Source organism: Amphibalanus amphitrite, unplaced genomic scaffold, assembly GCF_019059575.1.
Source record: "Amphibalanus amphitrite isolate SeventyFive unplaced genomic scaffold, NRLGWU_Aamphi_draft 000451F_arrow, whole genome shotgun sequence".
Lineage (NCBI taxonomy): Eukaryota > Metazoa > Arthropoda > Thecostraca > Balanomorpha > Balanidae > Amphibalanus > Amphibalanus amphitrite.
In genome coordinates, this window is record NW_024881945.1 from 296,802 (window position 1) to 309,048 (window position 12,247).

Below are 12,247 nucleotides of genomic sequence, written 5' to 3' on the forward strand. Positions count from 1 at the left end.
CTTTGACGGCTAGTTTGATCAGACCCAGAATAAAAGAAATGCAATCGATTAACTCCGACAATACCTCAAGTGTAACTTTTCGCCTACATATTGCCACTTGACCCAAAGCCGATGTTAGAGGGAAAGTGAAAAGCCACCCCATTCTCCACCACTCAGTGTTGTAAATACGCAGCGCGTGACATGACACGGGCTGGAAGGAATGCATCATATGGCGGCAGACGTCACCCGGTCATGTATCGGGCGTCACAACAGCCGAGCTCGGTCGAAAAATGGCCAACGTCATGATGCAACCCCCTATCGGAGGCAATTTGTTTTCCTGATGGTCCGAGGTCGCCAACAGGCTGGCAAGGAAGGCTGGCGCCACCGGGTAGCGGTACATTTTTATGCAGACACAGCCCGAATAATGTTTCGTCATTCAGTGACCTTCGATGCCATGCGCCTGCACTGAAAGAAAAGTACACCTTGGTGGTATTTTTGGGTGATATTTGTAACCACTTTACACCACTTTCTAGACTAATTGTACCACCTTTAACCGAAAATTCAGAGTAAAAAGATGACTAGGTGCATTTTTACTCAACTTAGGTGTAATTTATACAGTACTTTAGGCTTTTCTTGCAACTATGGTGTAATTTCATGTTCTTATGTTTTTACACCTCAGCCTTTTGGTAGTAAAATTATTACCCAAGGGTAGTTTGAATCTCATGCGGATAATAAATGGCTAGTTGGTAGCATAAATTTACACTAGCGTGGCTCAGCTGATTACCGCAAAACCTAAATGGAGTAAATTTACACCGTGGGCTTGATGAGCGATGGATTGTTAGGTGTGGTTTTATGCTACATGGTTATTTCACTCTTCAAGGATATATTTTTACAGCTTGGAGCGTTATTTTACAACAGTGTTCCACGTGGCCATTTTAACCGCCATTTTGAATCGCCATTTGCATGGTGAACTGTGAAGCGTGGGGTGGCGTGGATGAAGCGCGGCAGTTCCCTATACACCGTGCATACTGCATATATCGTGAAGCGAGGCCTCCGGTGCGGCGAAGCATGCAGTGTCTGCTAGACGACCAAAACTGCGGCAAGCAGTGAACAACAAAGGTAAGGCTTTAAATGTATCTTTTGGCTAGGTATAGGCAAGGTGAAGGATGTTGCCGCATTGGTTATGATGCGCACATATGCAAGATCCCATTCAGTCTGCGTGAAGACCATGACCGATTTGAAGCTGCATCACAATTGTCAATCATTAACCCGCGCCCCGTAGGGCTATCAGCGAACCCTGCCACCCGTAGCCCCCCCCCCCCCTAAGATCTCGGAAAGTCACCGGCCGATTTTCAAAATTCAAACGGTGTTCGAAAGCCCCACCAAGGAAGTACCTTGTGACTTAATTTCATTGACCTCGGTCCAACCGATGACGTCACAGGTCAGGTCAAATGTCGCATTTTTACCACTTACAGGCATTCCAAGAAATGTATTGTAAAATAGAGTAAAAGGCATGTTATTAAAAATCATGGATGGATAATTGTCTGTCGAACACATTTTGCTATTAGAGGTCACTGATACTAGGTCAGGTCATAGAGGTCAGGTCACTGAGGGCCACGATATGAAAGTGTCGTTTGATACATGTTTCATGGTCCATTTTACATGACAAATGTGATTGTGTGGATTAGGCAACCTTTGGGGCCATTTTAGGTTATGTTCTGGGAAAGGTCAGGTCAAGGTCAGGTCAAATTAGGTCAAGTTTCAAAGTTGATATTTTGCATAAAATGAGTAATGATTCGATGCAACTCGTCACGGGGAGTCTAATGGTGGTCTTTGTATTGAGCTACGTGATCTAGAATTACTAAAAATTGAGTTTGAAAATATGACCTCATCAATTTTGAAGTTTTCTCTCTACAACTTGGCCAAAAAAGAGGTATCGATCTCAAATTTGGTGTGTGGATGGAAGATAGTAGGGACTATCATACAAATTCCGTTTTTTCAATCCGGAAATTTTTTGGGATTTTTTGTTATTATATCCAAAAAATAACTTTTTGGATTTTGGGGGTCAAAAGCCAAAAGTTACGAAAATCTGAGATGACAGATTGATAGCCCTGGTAATTCTATACCTTCTATGCATTAAACATTTTTCTGTATCTTCAAAGCTGTAGGCCTGACAGCTCTTCCCGCGATTTTTTTTTGTTTTTTTTTGTCGAAAATGACAGAAAATGACGTCATTCTGACGTCATTTGTGGCCAACCTATCGTAGCCTTTGAAAAAATGATCACAATGTGTAAAATTGATGTTCGGAGGGGTTCTGAAAGTTTGATGACGATATCTGCAGTCGTTTAGGAGATATTCACGGAAAAAGACAGGGAGGGGCCGTTTCGCCCCCACCCCCATCCCCCTCCTACGGGGCGCGGGTTAATAAAAATTATGCAAGACTAGGTACAGGCACGTAGTCAGGATTTTGCTCAGGTTGGGCCACAGGTCGCGGCCTGGTGTCGTACCTATACCCCCTCCAAAAAAGGAAAACTTCGGATTTCGCCCACTATTTTCGGGGTGTGTGGTGCAGCTGATTTTTTTTACTTTATTTCATTTTATGTTTGGCCATCAGGGGGACCATGGTCCCTGTGACCCCCCCCCCCCTTGGCTAAGTCCCTGACTAGGTAAGGTGTTTTAAGGTTTTCAATATTTTCATTAACAGTCATGCTTCTTATCGATTCAAGCGGGAACATTTTTTCTGGTATTTATTATTATTCCATCATTGACTGCATTGTGCCTAAAAGGCTATAGGGGTATTACCTACTATATCAGACGTCCAACATGCTAACATGCGTCTAGCACGTCTAACAATATTTGTTTTCCTTCCATTTCAGTCGTGGCACGACCTGACCCCTGATTATGGGGACTAGTGAGGAGCCAAATGAGTTAAAGGAAAGAGTCGTCAAGAACATCCAGCAAGTGTGTGAGTAGCGTGGGGGGAACGGTGGTTGCGGGGTCATTGGTTACTTTATATATGTCCCTCTTAGTCTTCACAGACCAGCTACAAGCGTTGGCATTTTGGCCTCTCTCTGATCCCGGCGAAATTAGCACACTATATTCATTCATGACTTAAAGATGCGTAATTATAATTAAACTTTACCTGATTTGTCATTTTGATTCTATCCGTATACACATGTCTGATGTATCTTTACTCAACAGTAAAAGTAAATCTACGTATTGCATCCTGAACCGGTGAATACATGCAGTCAATTTATATCTCAGCTGCACCACGGGAGGGCAGCGAGCCGCGCTCCTGACGGGTCCCAAGGGGCTGAGGCTTCAACGGTAGTAAGTAACCCCACACAGATTTTTATCCTCCGGGCTCCGCTTTGTCGGGAAATCTATCACTGCTAGTTACCTACTTTATTTCCCTCCTCACAGGTGACGAACTGGTGGCGCTACTCGCCTACGGACGCTGGGCGATCTCAAGAACGAGCAGAGCTCCGTGAGTGTTCACTTCTTCAGTCGTCCCGCCTCAGCGTTCAGGGAGCACTGGGCCACTTTAAGCTGTCAAAGTCAAAGGTCGGTGAAGTTGCCACAATCCTTGCAGCCCATGCCCCCATGTTTTGTCTTCCGTTCCGTGGACCATGCAAGCATATATGTACCTATTCGAGGTGCTCTACAAGAAAGCCCTATAGTTCGTTTTTCTTAAGTTCGACCCTCACTGTAAACATCTGTTTGAACACAGCACGAGAATTGCTAGCTGAACTACTTAGAAAACTGGTTAGCGCACATTGAATTAGAGGTATGAATAATATTTTCAAAATAGGTTGTGAACACTGATGATGTACCGTTATGTTAAGGGGACCCTCCCTTCCCACCTTCAAAAAAAATTATGAATTGGCATGAAAGTGATGTCGCTCGGTTCAGAAAGAGCGAAAACGAATATCTACTAAATTTCACCGAAAAATATTCACCGGTTTTCAAGATATTCGACTTTTACTTTTGTTTACTTTTTGGGATCTCCGCTGTTCCTAGCCAAGATTCCTTTACTACTCAGGTTGGTTCACTAGGGAAATAAAGGCGCCGTGGTAACGTAATCAGAGGAAATCCTTCATATTCAAATGAATGGGTCATTTGAATTGCTAATTTTTGCTCGATATAGTCCTACTTTTTTAGTTTCAGTCCCATTTATCGTAATGAGGCGAATTCATTGTTACATTGGTACATCTTTTGATGACATATAAGCCTTGATTTTATCTCCAGCTCGCCCGAAAGATGATGAAATTTGCATGCATGCCTATGGGTGAAGGGAGATTCTGCCGCCGTGGTGACGTCACGGTAAAGGGATTCTGGAGCTCGTGAACGGGGGCTGGTTCCTAGCGACTTTATTTGGAAGCAATAGTTTGGCAGCTGAAAGTGCGGCACTTGTTGCGCGCAAAGCAGCATATACCACCGCGTGCTACAAAACGTTTTAATCAAACATTTAAAAATCGTTAGATATCTGCGCTGACGTCAAACATTCAGAGGGGTATTCCTATGCATTAGCCCCTCTGAATCAAAATGCTGCAATTTTGAAATTCAATATTTCCGATTTCAGGCATTTCTCGATGTTGTGAGTGCCGAAACCGGTAGTTGTGAGCCAGGGACCCCATTTTGGCTATCTCAACTCAAATCTAATGTTAAGGTGGGAGGGTCCCTTTAAGCGCCGCAGGATTTATCAATTAGTTAAGTTATAATTCCTGAGAAGTCGTCCATCTTTGTGTGGTTGTAAACATGGGCAAATACGAGCTACAAGTCTGGGAAGTAGGAGCCAGATATAAATAATTTTGATACAGTTGATCACCTGTGAAATCAATGTGCGCCAACCAGTTTTCTCAGTAATCCAGCCAGCAATTTTCGTGCTGTGTTCAAAGAGACGTTTACAGTGAGGGTCGAACTTAAGAAAAACGAACTATAATTATCATCAATATTTCACTAAGTAAAGCATCGCAGAAAATAGTGTGCTCCCTGGCTGAGTAGAGTGCAAGATGCGCGTGCGAGTATACTGGCAATTGCGGTACGCCACCCTAAATGTCATGCCGGAACTCGGAAGCTCAGATTTATCACTGACCCACACACGAAGAGTGTATACTGCGTAGTCTGCGTGCGTTTCATGTTTCAAAGTTTTTCATGTTCAAGGGCCAAGAGTACAAAGTACAGGGTGGCGCACGCAAAACACCCGATTTGAGGCTTTAATGACTTCCATCATTCTTAACCGAATTAGATACTATTTTCACACAGCGTAGATACACAATTGGAATGATATTCATCCAAGTCTTAGACAAATGCATTCACGTTCAGCTCAGTTGTTCACCTCGACGTGACCCCTATCGTTTTCATCACTTTCTCGAGGCGCTCGCGGTACGCAAACGCTGCTTTCTTGCGCATTTCGACGGTGATCTTTGCAAAGGCGGCTCTGATCCGACCTTTCAACACCGGAAGGTTCGCCGGCCGCGTTACGTATACCTTCGACTTCACAAGCCCCCACGTGAAAAAAATTCACACGCGTGGTGAGGTCGGGCGAGTGCGATGGTCAGGGCACTTTAGGCGAAGCCCAACCTCACCACGTGTGAATTTTTCATGTTGTGGTTTGTGAAGTCGTAGGTATACGTAACGCGGCCGGCGAACATTCCGGAGTTCCAAGGTCGGCTCCGAGCCGCCTTTGCAGAGATCACCGTCGAGATGCGCTAGAAAGCAGCGCTGGCGTACCGCGAGCGCCTCGATAAAGCGATGAAAAACGGTAGGAGGCACGTCGAGGTGCAACACTGAGCTGAACGTGAACGTATTTGCATAAAGCTTGGAAGAATATAATCCCAAATGTGTATCTAACTACATTGTGTTAACCCGCGCCCCACTGGGAGGGGGGGGGGGGCTATTTATAGCCCCCCTCTCGTTTTTCTGCAATATCTTCAAAACCGCTGGACGTGTCAACACGAAACTTTCAGGACCTTTGCCTGCATCGATTTGACACCTTGTGTCCGAATAAAAACTTTCTAGCTACCATAGGTCGGCCGCAAATGACGTCAGAGTGACGTCATGTCCGTCCGGTTTTGATGCAAAACATTGATCTACGGCAATCGCTTTCAAGAGCTCAGTTTTTAAGATAGATCCGATTTCTTTGCATAGAATGACTCAAAACACATTGGACTATCAAACTGCTATCTCTGATTTTTAAAATTTCGATAATTTTGAAAATTATACATATGAACTATCAAAAATTTTAGATTGGTAATTTTTAAGACAGTTTTTGCTTTTTCGGAAAAACCGATACATTTGTGATAAAACACATACCAGTGACCTACTCTAGGACGTTTTAGCCCGATATCCTACAAAATAGCCAAGTTATATGCTTTATAGTAAAAATATCCGTCATTATCAAATTTTCAAATCAATTTTTAGCACGTTTTTGACATCGTACACCAAAATAAATAGCACCATCGTGTTTCTGAGCTCAAACTGCATCTGATAGATACCTTTTCTGTTGAAAATTTCAACTTGAAAATTTGACCTTTTTGACCTGAAAATGACCTGACCTCAGCTTTTTCAGCTGAAAATGGCCTGATATGACACAGACGACACTGATTTCGCAATCTGGCCTAAATGGACCATAAAACATGCGTCACGTGACCAATTAAATATAATATTTCCGTGACCTAGGATGACCTTGCCGTGACCTGAAAAATTCAACAAGTTTGGTACCCTCAGGGTATCTTAGGCATGTATTCATGAGTGTGTAAACCAAAAATGAGCCAGATCCGACTTTTGAGACGGCGGCCAGAGCCCAAATAGTTAACAAGCCAAAACGTCGATAAATTTTACTTTGACCTGACCTGTGACGTCATCGGTGACCTCGAGGTCAATAAGAGTAGGTTCCGCTCGACAGTTGTTCCTGGGCTATCAGACGCCGTTTGAATTTTGACAATCGGCTTAGTAGTTTCGGAGTTAGGAGGGGGGGGGGTCGGCGTTATTAAAAGACCCCAGTGGGGCGCAGGTTAGTATCATTCAATTTGGCTACCTATGATGGAAGTTATTCAAGTTTCACATTGGGGGTTTTACGTGCGCCACCCTGTACATAGACCAAGGTGATTGTGTGGTTTGTTACTGTATGTGACTAATGTGTCTGTGATTTAACGTAGTCAACCTCATCGAGATCGATGCGAGTGATTGAACTGTGAGTGATTGAACTATGATCAATACATGATATGTGATAAACATGATTTTTCTTAATTACTATTACATTGGTAGCAATCACGTTTTATCGCACCGACTGGAAGACATCACTGTTTTATGGTTTCATAATTTCGGATCCCTCGTACAACGCGTTCACAATGCGTATCCTGACCATAGCGTATCTGACATCCCATGGTTACACGATATGTACTATCTGAAATGGTCATTGCATGCCATCTGTTTGACTTCACCATTAACTTTGGTGCAAAGTATATATAAGCAGACGATATACCATTACATTGCAGCGTAGGCATAAAAATACACCAGAGGGTAAACTGAAATAGTGGTGTATATTTAACTCGGGGTAATTTTACTCTAAAACTTTTCAGTCATAGAATTATCTTTCTGAGTTTTTGTTTCAACGTGAATTAGAATGTGAATTATTTTTACTCTCTCAACTTTTTTCTACTCTGGTGTATAAATGCTGTTTTCTGTTTTTACACCCTGAAGCAGGGGGTGAAATCTGATTTGATATTATTACACTGGGAGTGCAGTATTACTCCCGTAAATCGCATGCTTTATTCGGTTTTACTCCCCTACACCGGGGTGTAAAATTATTCCTCTAGGGTTGGAGTTTTAGGCACCGTACTTTTACTCCACAGAAAGTGTATTTTTAAGCTCATGGGAGTTATTTGATAACACCCGGTGGTAAAAATAGTCGCTAATCGCCCATGTTAAAGCAGTTTACACTGGGGAGTAGAATGATCACTTAGGGTTGGAGATTTAGGCACCGTAAAATTATTCCAATTTTGGGTGTACTTTTGTTTCAGTGTGTGCCTCCGTCATGCTTAGTTGAACATTTATAAGTAACACGTAAGTGCCTCATACTACATCATGTGAGCCTCCTGCAACATTCACTGATGAAATCAAATCAATGTTTTAGTCGGCATTGAAACATTAAAATGGCTGCTGCTACACGGAGAAAAATAATTACTCCCCCCGGGAATCACGATCCCCTATTTGGGAATCAACTGACACCCATGGTGTAATCCGATTCTGAAAAACGGTGTCCATACACCGTTTTTTAGTGTAAATTGATCTCGGTCAGAATCACATACCCAAGGGTCATTTGACTCCCAAAATTTTGACTCCCATTTTAGGTGTCGTGTCAAAAGATCCTGCAAGGTGTCAGTGTAAAATGACACATCTAAGCGTTTTTGACGCTATCATGAGGAGTTTTTATATCCTATAGGTGTCATTTCACACAGTTGAGCGTTTTCGCAATCCACGACTCCCTTATTAGGTGTAATTTGATCCTCAGTGGTGTCATAATATTCCGTACAAATGACTTATTGAGTGTAATTTGACCCTGGGTAGTGTCATAATATTCCGGTGTCATTTGAGCCCCATTGGGTTCAAATGACACCGGAAATGTTATGGCACCACTGAGGGTCAAATTACACCTAATAAGCGAGTCACGGATTACGAAAACGCTCAACTGAGTGAAATGACACCCATAGGGTTCATGATAGCAGTATAGCGGCGGAACATCTTCAATTAAGGGGGGGAACCGATAGATCCAGCTCTCAAATTTATCGAGAGATCCGTAGGGATCACAGATTCGAGTCTCATTTTTTGCTTGAGATCCTGTGAGATCATAGATCCTCACTTATTTTTTGTCAGCACAGAAATAAAAAAAAACACTTGTTGCAACGCATAACCGTTCTGTTTGAGTGATTTTATGTGCTCGCACGTCATAATCCATAGTTTTGTGGCACTTATTGATACAGAAACCCTTTAAAACATGGTTTCAAATGTTGTGCATGGTGGGATCCACTCAGATCATAGATCCATGTTCTTGATTTATCGTCAGATCGTATGAGATCATAGATCCAAGATGAGTTTTTCACGACGGATCCGATGGGATCATAGATTCTAACCTGTTACCTGCAGTTTGCTTCGAGATCCACTGAGATCATAGATCCATCGCTCGGATCCATGCACATGTTTGGTGCTAGCCATGGCTGGTCCGCTACGAAGATGAAATAGGCAATAGCCCCATCAGCAGGCTGCACTGTCAATTTGCGGACGAAGATTTGTGGAAAAATGCGAGACGAAGAAATGCGGAGACGAAGAAATGTGCGGACGAAGAAATGCGAGACGAAAAAATACGGAGACAAAGAAATGCGAGACGAAGAAATGCGAGACGAAGACATGCAAGACGAAGACATGCAAGACGAAGACATGCAAGACGAAGACATGCGAGGCGAAGAAATGCGAGACGAAGAAATGCGAGACGAAGAAATGCGAGACGAAGAAATGCAAAACGAAGAAATGCGAGACGAAGAAATGCGAGACAAAGAAATGCGCGGACGAAGAAATGCGGAGACGAAGAAATGCGGGACGAAGAAATGCGAGACGAAGAAATGCGAGACGAAGAAATGCAAGACGAAGAAAGGCGGAGACGAAGAAATGAGCGGACGAAGTTTTGCGGACGAAGAATTGCGCGACGAAGAAATGCCATGCAAAGATTTGTCCGGATACGCTGCGGTATCAATTGATTTTCGGTGACTCAGACTCCGACTCCAGTACCGGCTTCCAAAGTCTACTCCGACTCTGACTCCGGCCACAGTTCTGTCAACTCCACCCAACTCTGACTCTGACTCTGTAACCCTGGTGCGAACCACAGCTCAGGTCCAGTGGTTTGAGTCAATGGCCGGCCAATCAGCAAGCTGCATTGTCGTGTGACGTCATTTGTGTTCTAGCCATGCCGGTCCGCCACGAAGATGAAATAGCTCGACCTTGCAGGAAAACCGTTAGGAAAGCCGTTGACTTCAGTTGCCGGAAGTGTGCCCACGTGGGTGCGTGTGGTGTGAGCGGGGAGAGGAACTTATTTGAATTAACGCGCTTGTAATGTCGCCAAACGTTGTTTAAAGTGTAGATTTACTTCAAATGATAGTGCTTTAACGATAGATTTCAGATTTTATTTGTAGTTTGCTCAACATGCGTATTTAAATAACGAGGCGCCCTGCACTCGGCGAAATTTTGAAGTAGGACAAGATAGCAACGCCCCATGGAGACGGAGGTAAGTTTTTATGTCATTAAGCAGCAGAATAACTCTACCTAAGTAAGTAGCAATAATCACCGGTTGATGGAACATTGACATTGTTGAAATGTGAGTAATTCCTTACGGTGAATGGAGTCACGGACCCATGAGCTTTACGATAAGTTTTCATTAGATTTCGCCATACATTTCGTGCCCAAATGTTTTGGAATTTATTGTTGCATATAAAATAAAGAATGACATACATGTATTGCTATTTGCGTCACGTGGTTAACAACTGCAATTATGACTCTGTTTGAGAGTGTATTTTGATCCCATAAGGTGTATGATTCCGAGAATCATTTGACAATATCTGGTATAAAGACTGATTGAAAAGAAGACGTCATCGTCAATAGATAAAATTGTAGCTGCAAGGGTGAAGACACATGTAAGCTACATTTAAAGTCTCGTTGCAGTCTGGCTAATCGTTCCTATAAGCTTCAGAAGCAGAACATACCCATGGGTATGTTGGTTAGTTGTACGGGGACCCGCAGTTGCTACTGTACAGCGACCCTGAGTAAATTGTCCCAGCACCCTCACAGGGAACAACGAAAAGCTGTCAGAGGGCACGCACAGAAAACCTCGGCTGCTCTTGTACACGGACCGACAGTCGATATCAATGTTATCGGTCGTTACTGGACAGGACAGACGGCTAGAGTTAGGGTTCGTGGACACTTCCTAGAGTATTATGACTCTGATTTGGGGTGTATTTTATACCACATGTCGTCAAATGATTCCCGGAATCATACACCGTGTGGGATCAAAATACACCCTCAAGATCCGATTACTCCCTGAAGTGACACCTAAAAGGGGTGTTTTTTGAAGCGTACCAAAAACGCGCAGTTTCCAGGAGTCAGATTACACCCGGAATCAGACTTTTCAGACACTTCCTAGAGTATTATGACTCTGATTTGGGGTGTATTTTATACCACATGTCGTCAAATGATTCCCGGAATCATACACCGTGTGGGATCAAAATACACCCTCAAGATCCGATTACTCCCTGAAGTGACACCTAAAAGGGGTGTTTTTTGAAGCGTACCAAAAACGCGCAGTTTCCAGGAGTCAGATTACACCCGGAACCAGACACTTCAGACACTTCCTAGAGTATTATGACTCTGATTTGGGGTGTATTTTTATTCCATAAGGCGTATGATTCCGGGAATCATTTGACGACCTACGGTGTTAAAATACACCCTCAACCAGTGTCATAATACCCTAGAAAGTGTCTGATTCCGGGTGTAATCGGACTCCAGAAAACTGCGCGTTTTTGGTACGCTTAAAAAAACACCCCTTTTAGGTGTCATTATTTTTTTCAGTGTACCAGCTGATACATGTATGCAGCTTTAACATCCTACTTCCTGGTCGAAAATCGTGTAGTGATAGTTCATACCCCATGTGCTGCCGAGTGAAGCGCTGTTCAATTAATCGACCCATTGGCGCCCCGCGGTCCACTCAGTCGCTGCAGAGACCGGGGAGTATGTACAGCGGTCCGCGGGTGATACATGGGAGGGATGTACCGGAGGACGGCACCTCAGACGCGACAAACGACCTCCGCCAGAGACCTGAAGGCCGCGCGTGTGGCACGGGTCGCACGTGCCGTCACTTATGCACGGGTGGAAGGGATACACAGTGGCAGACATGGTTACATGACACGGAGTGGAATCTATAGAGACGTAGGCCAACCTTTACGTCGATTTATCAAATTGATAAGAGAACTATTATTCGTTCAAAACATGCTCTATCAATTGATTAGAAAATCTGTAGCTGTAATCAAAGTTCAAACCCAGCTGATAAGATGCATCTTGGATAAATACGAAACTTCTGTCGAGGCATGGATTGAGGGTGGCTTTTCCCAGTAGTAATGTGGGGCCTCCACATACTTTTCGAGCTTATCCCCCCCCCCAGTTTTGGTGGCCTTTCCCATGGTATTTCTGGCTGTCCCGATGGCCCGAATGATAACGCTGATAA

The 12,247-nt window shown here is 43.7% G+C and overlaps 1 long non-coding RNA gene across 1 annotated transcript; it reads left to right on the plus strand.

Annotated features, from left to right (window-relative positions):
* Positions 1-503: 503 nt before the first annotated feature.
* Positions 504-3,894, plus strand: LOC122391736. The gene is made up of 3 exons (XR_006258405.1): positions 504-1,098; positions 2,856-2,944; positions 3,403-3,894. It is a non-coding gene; the product is annotated as an uncharacterized LOC122391736 (long non-coding RNA).
* Positions 3,895-12,247: the final 8,353 nt, after the last annotated feature.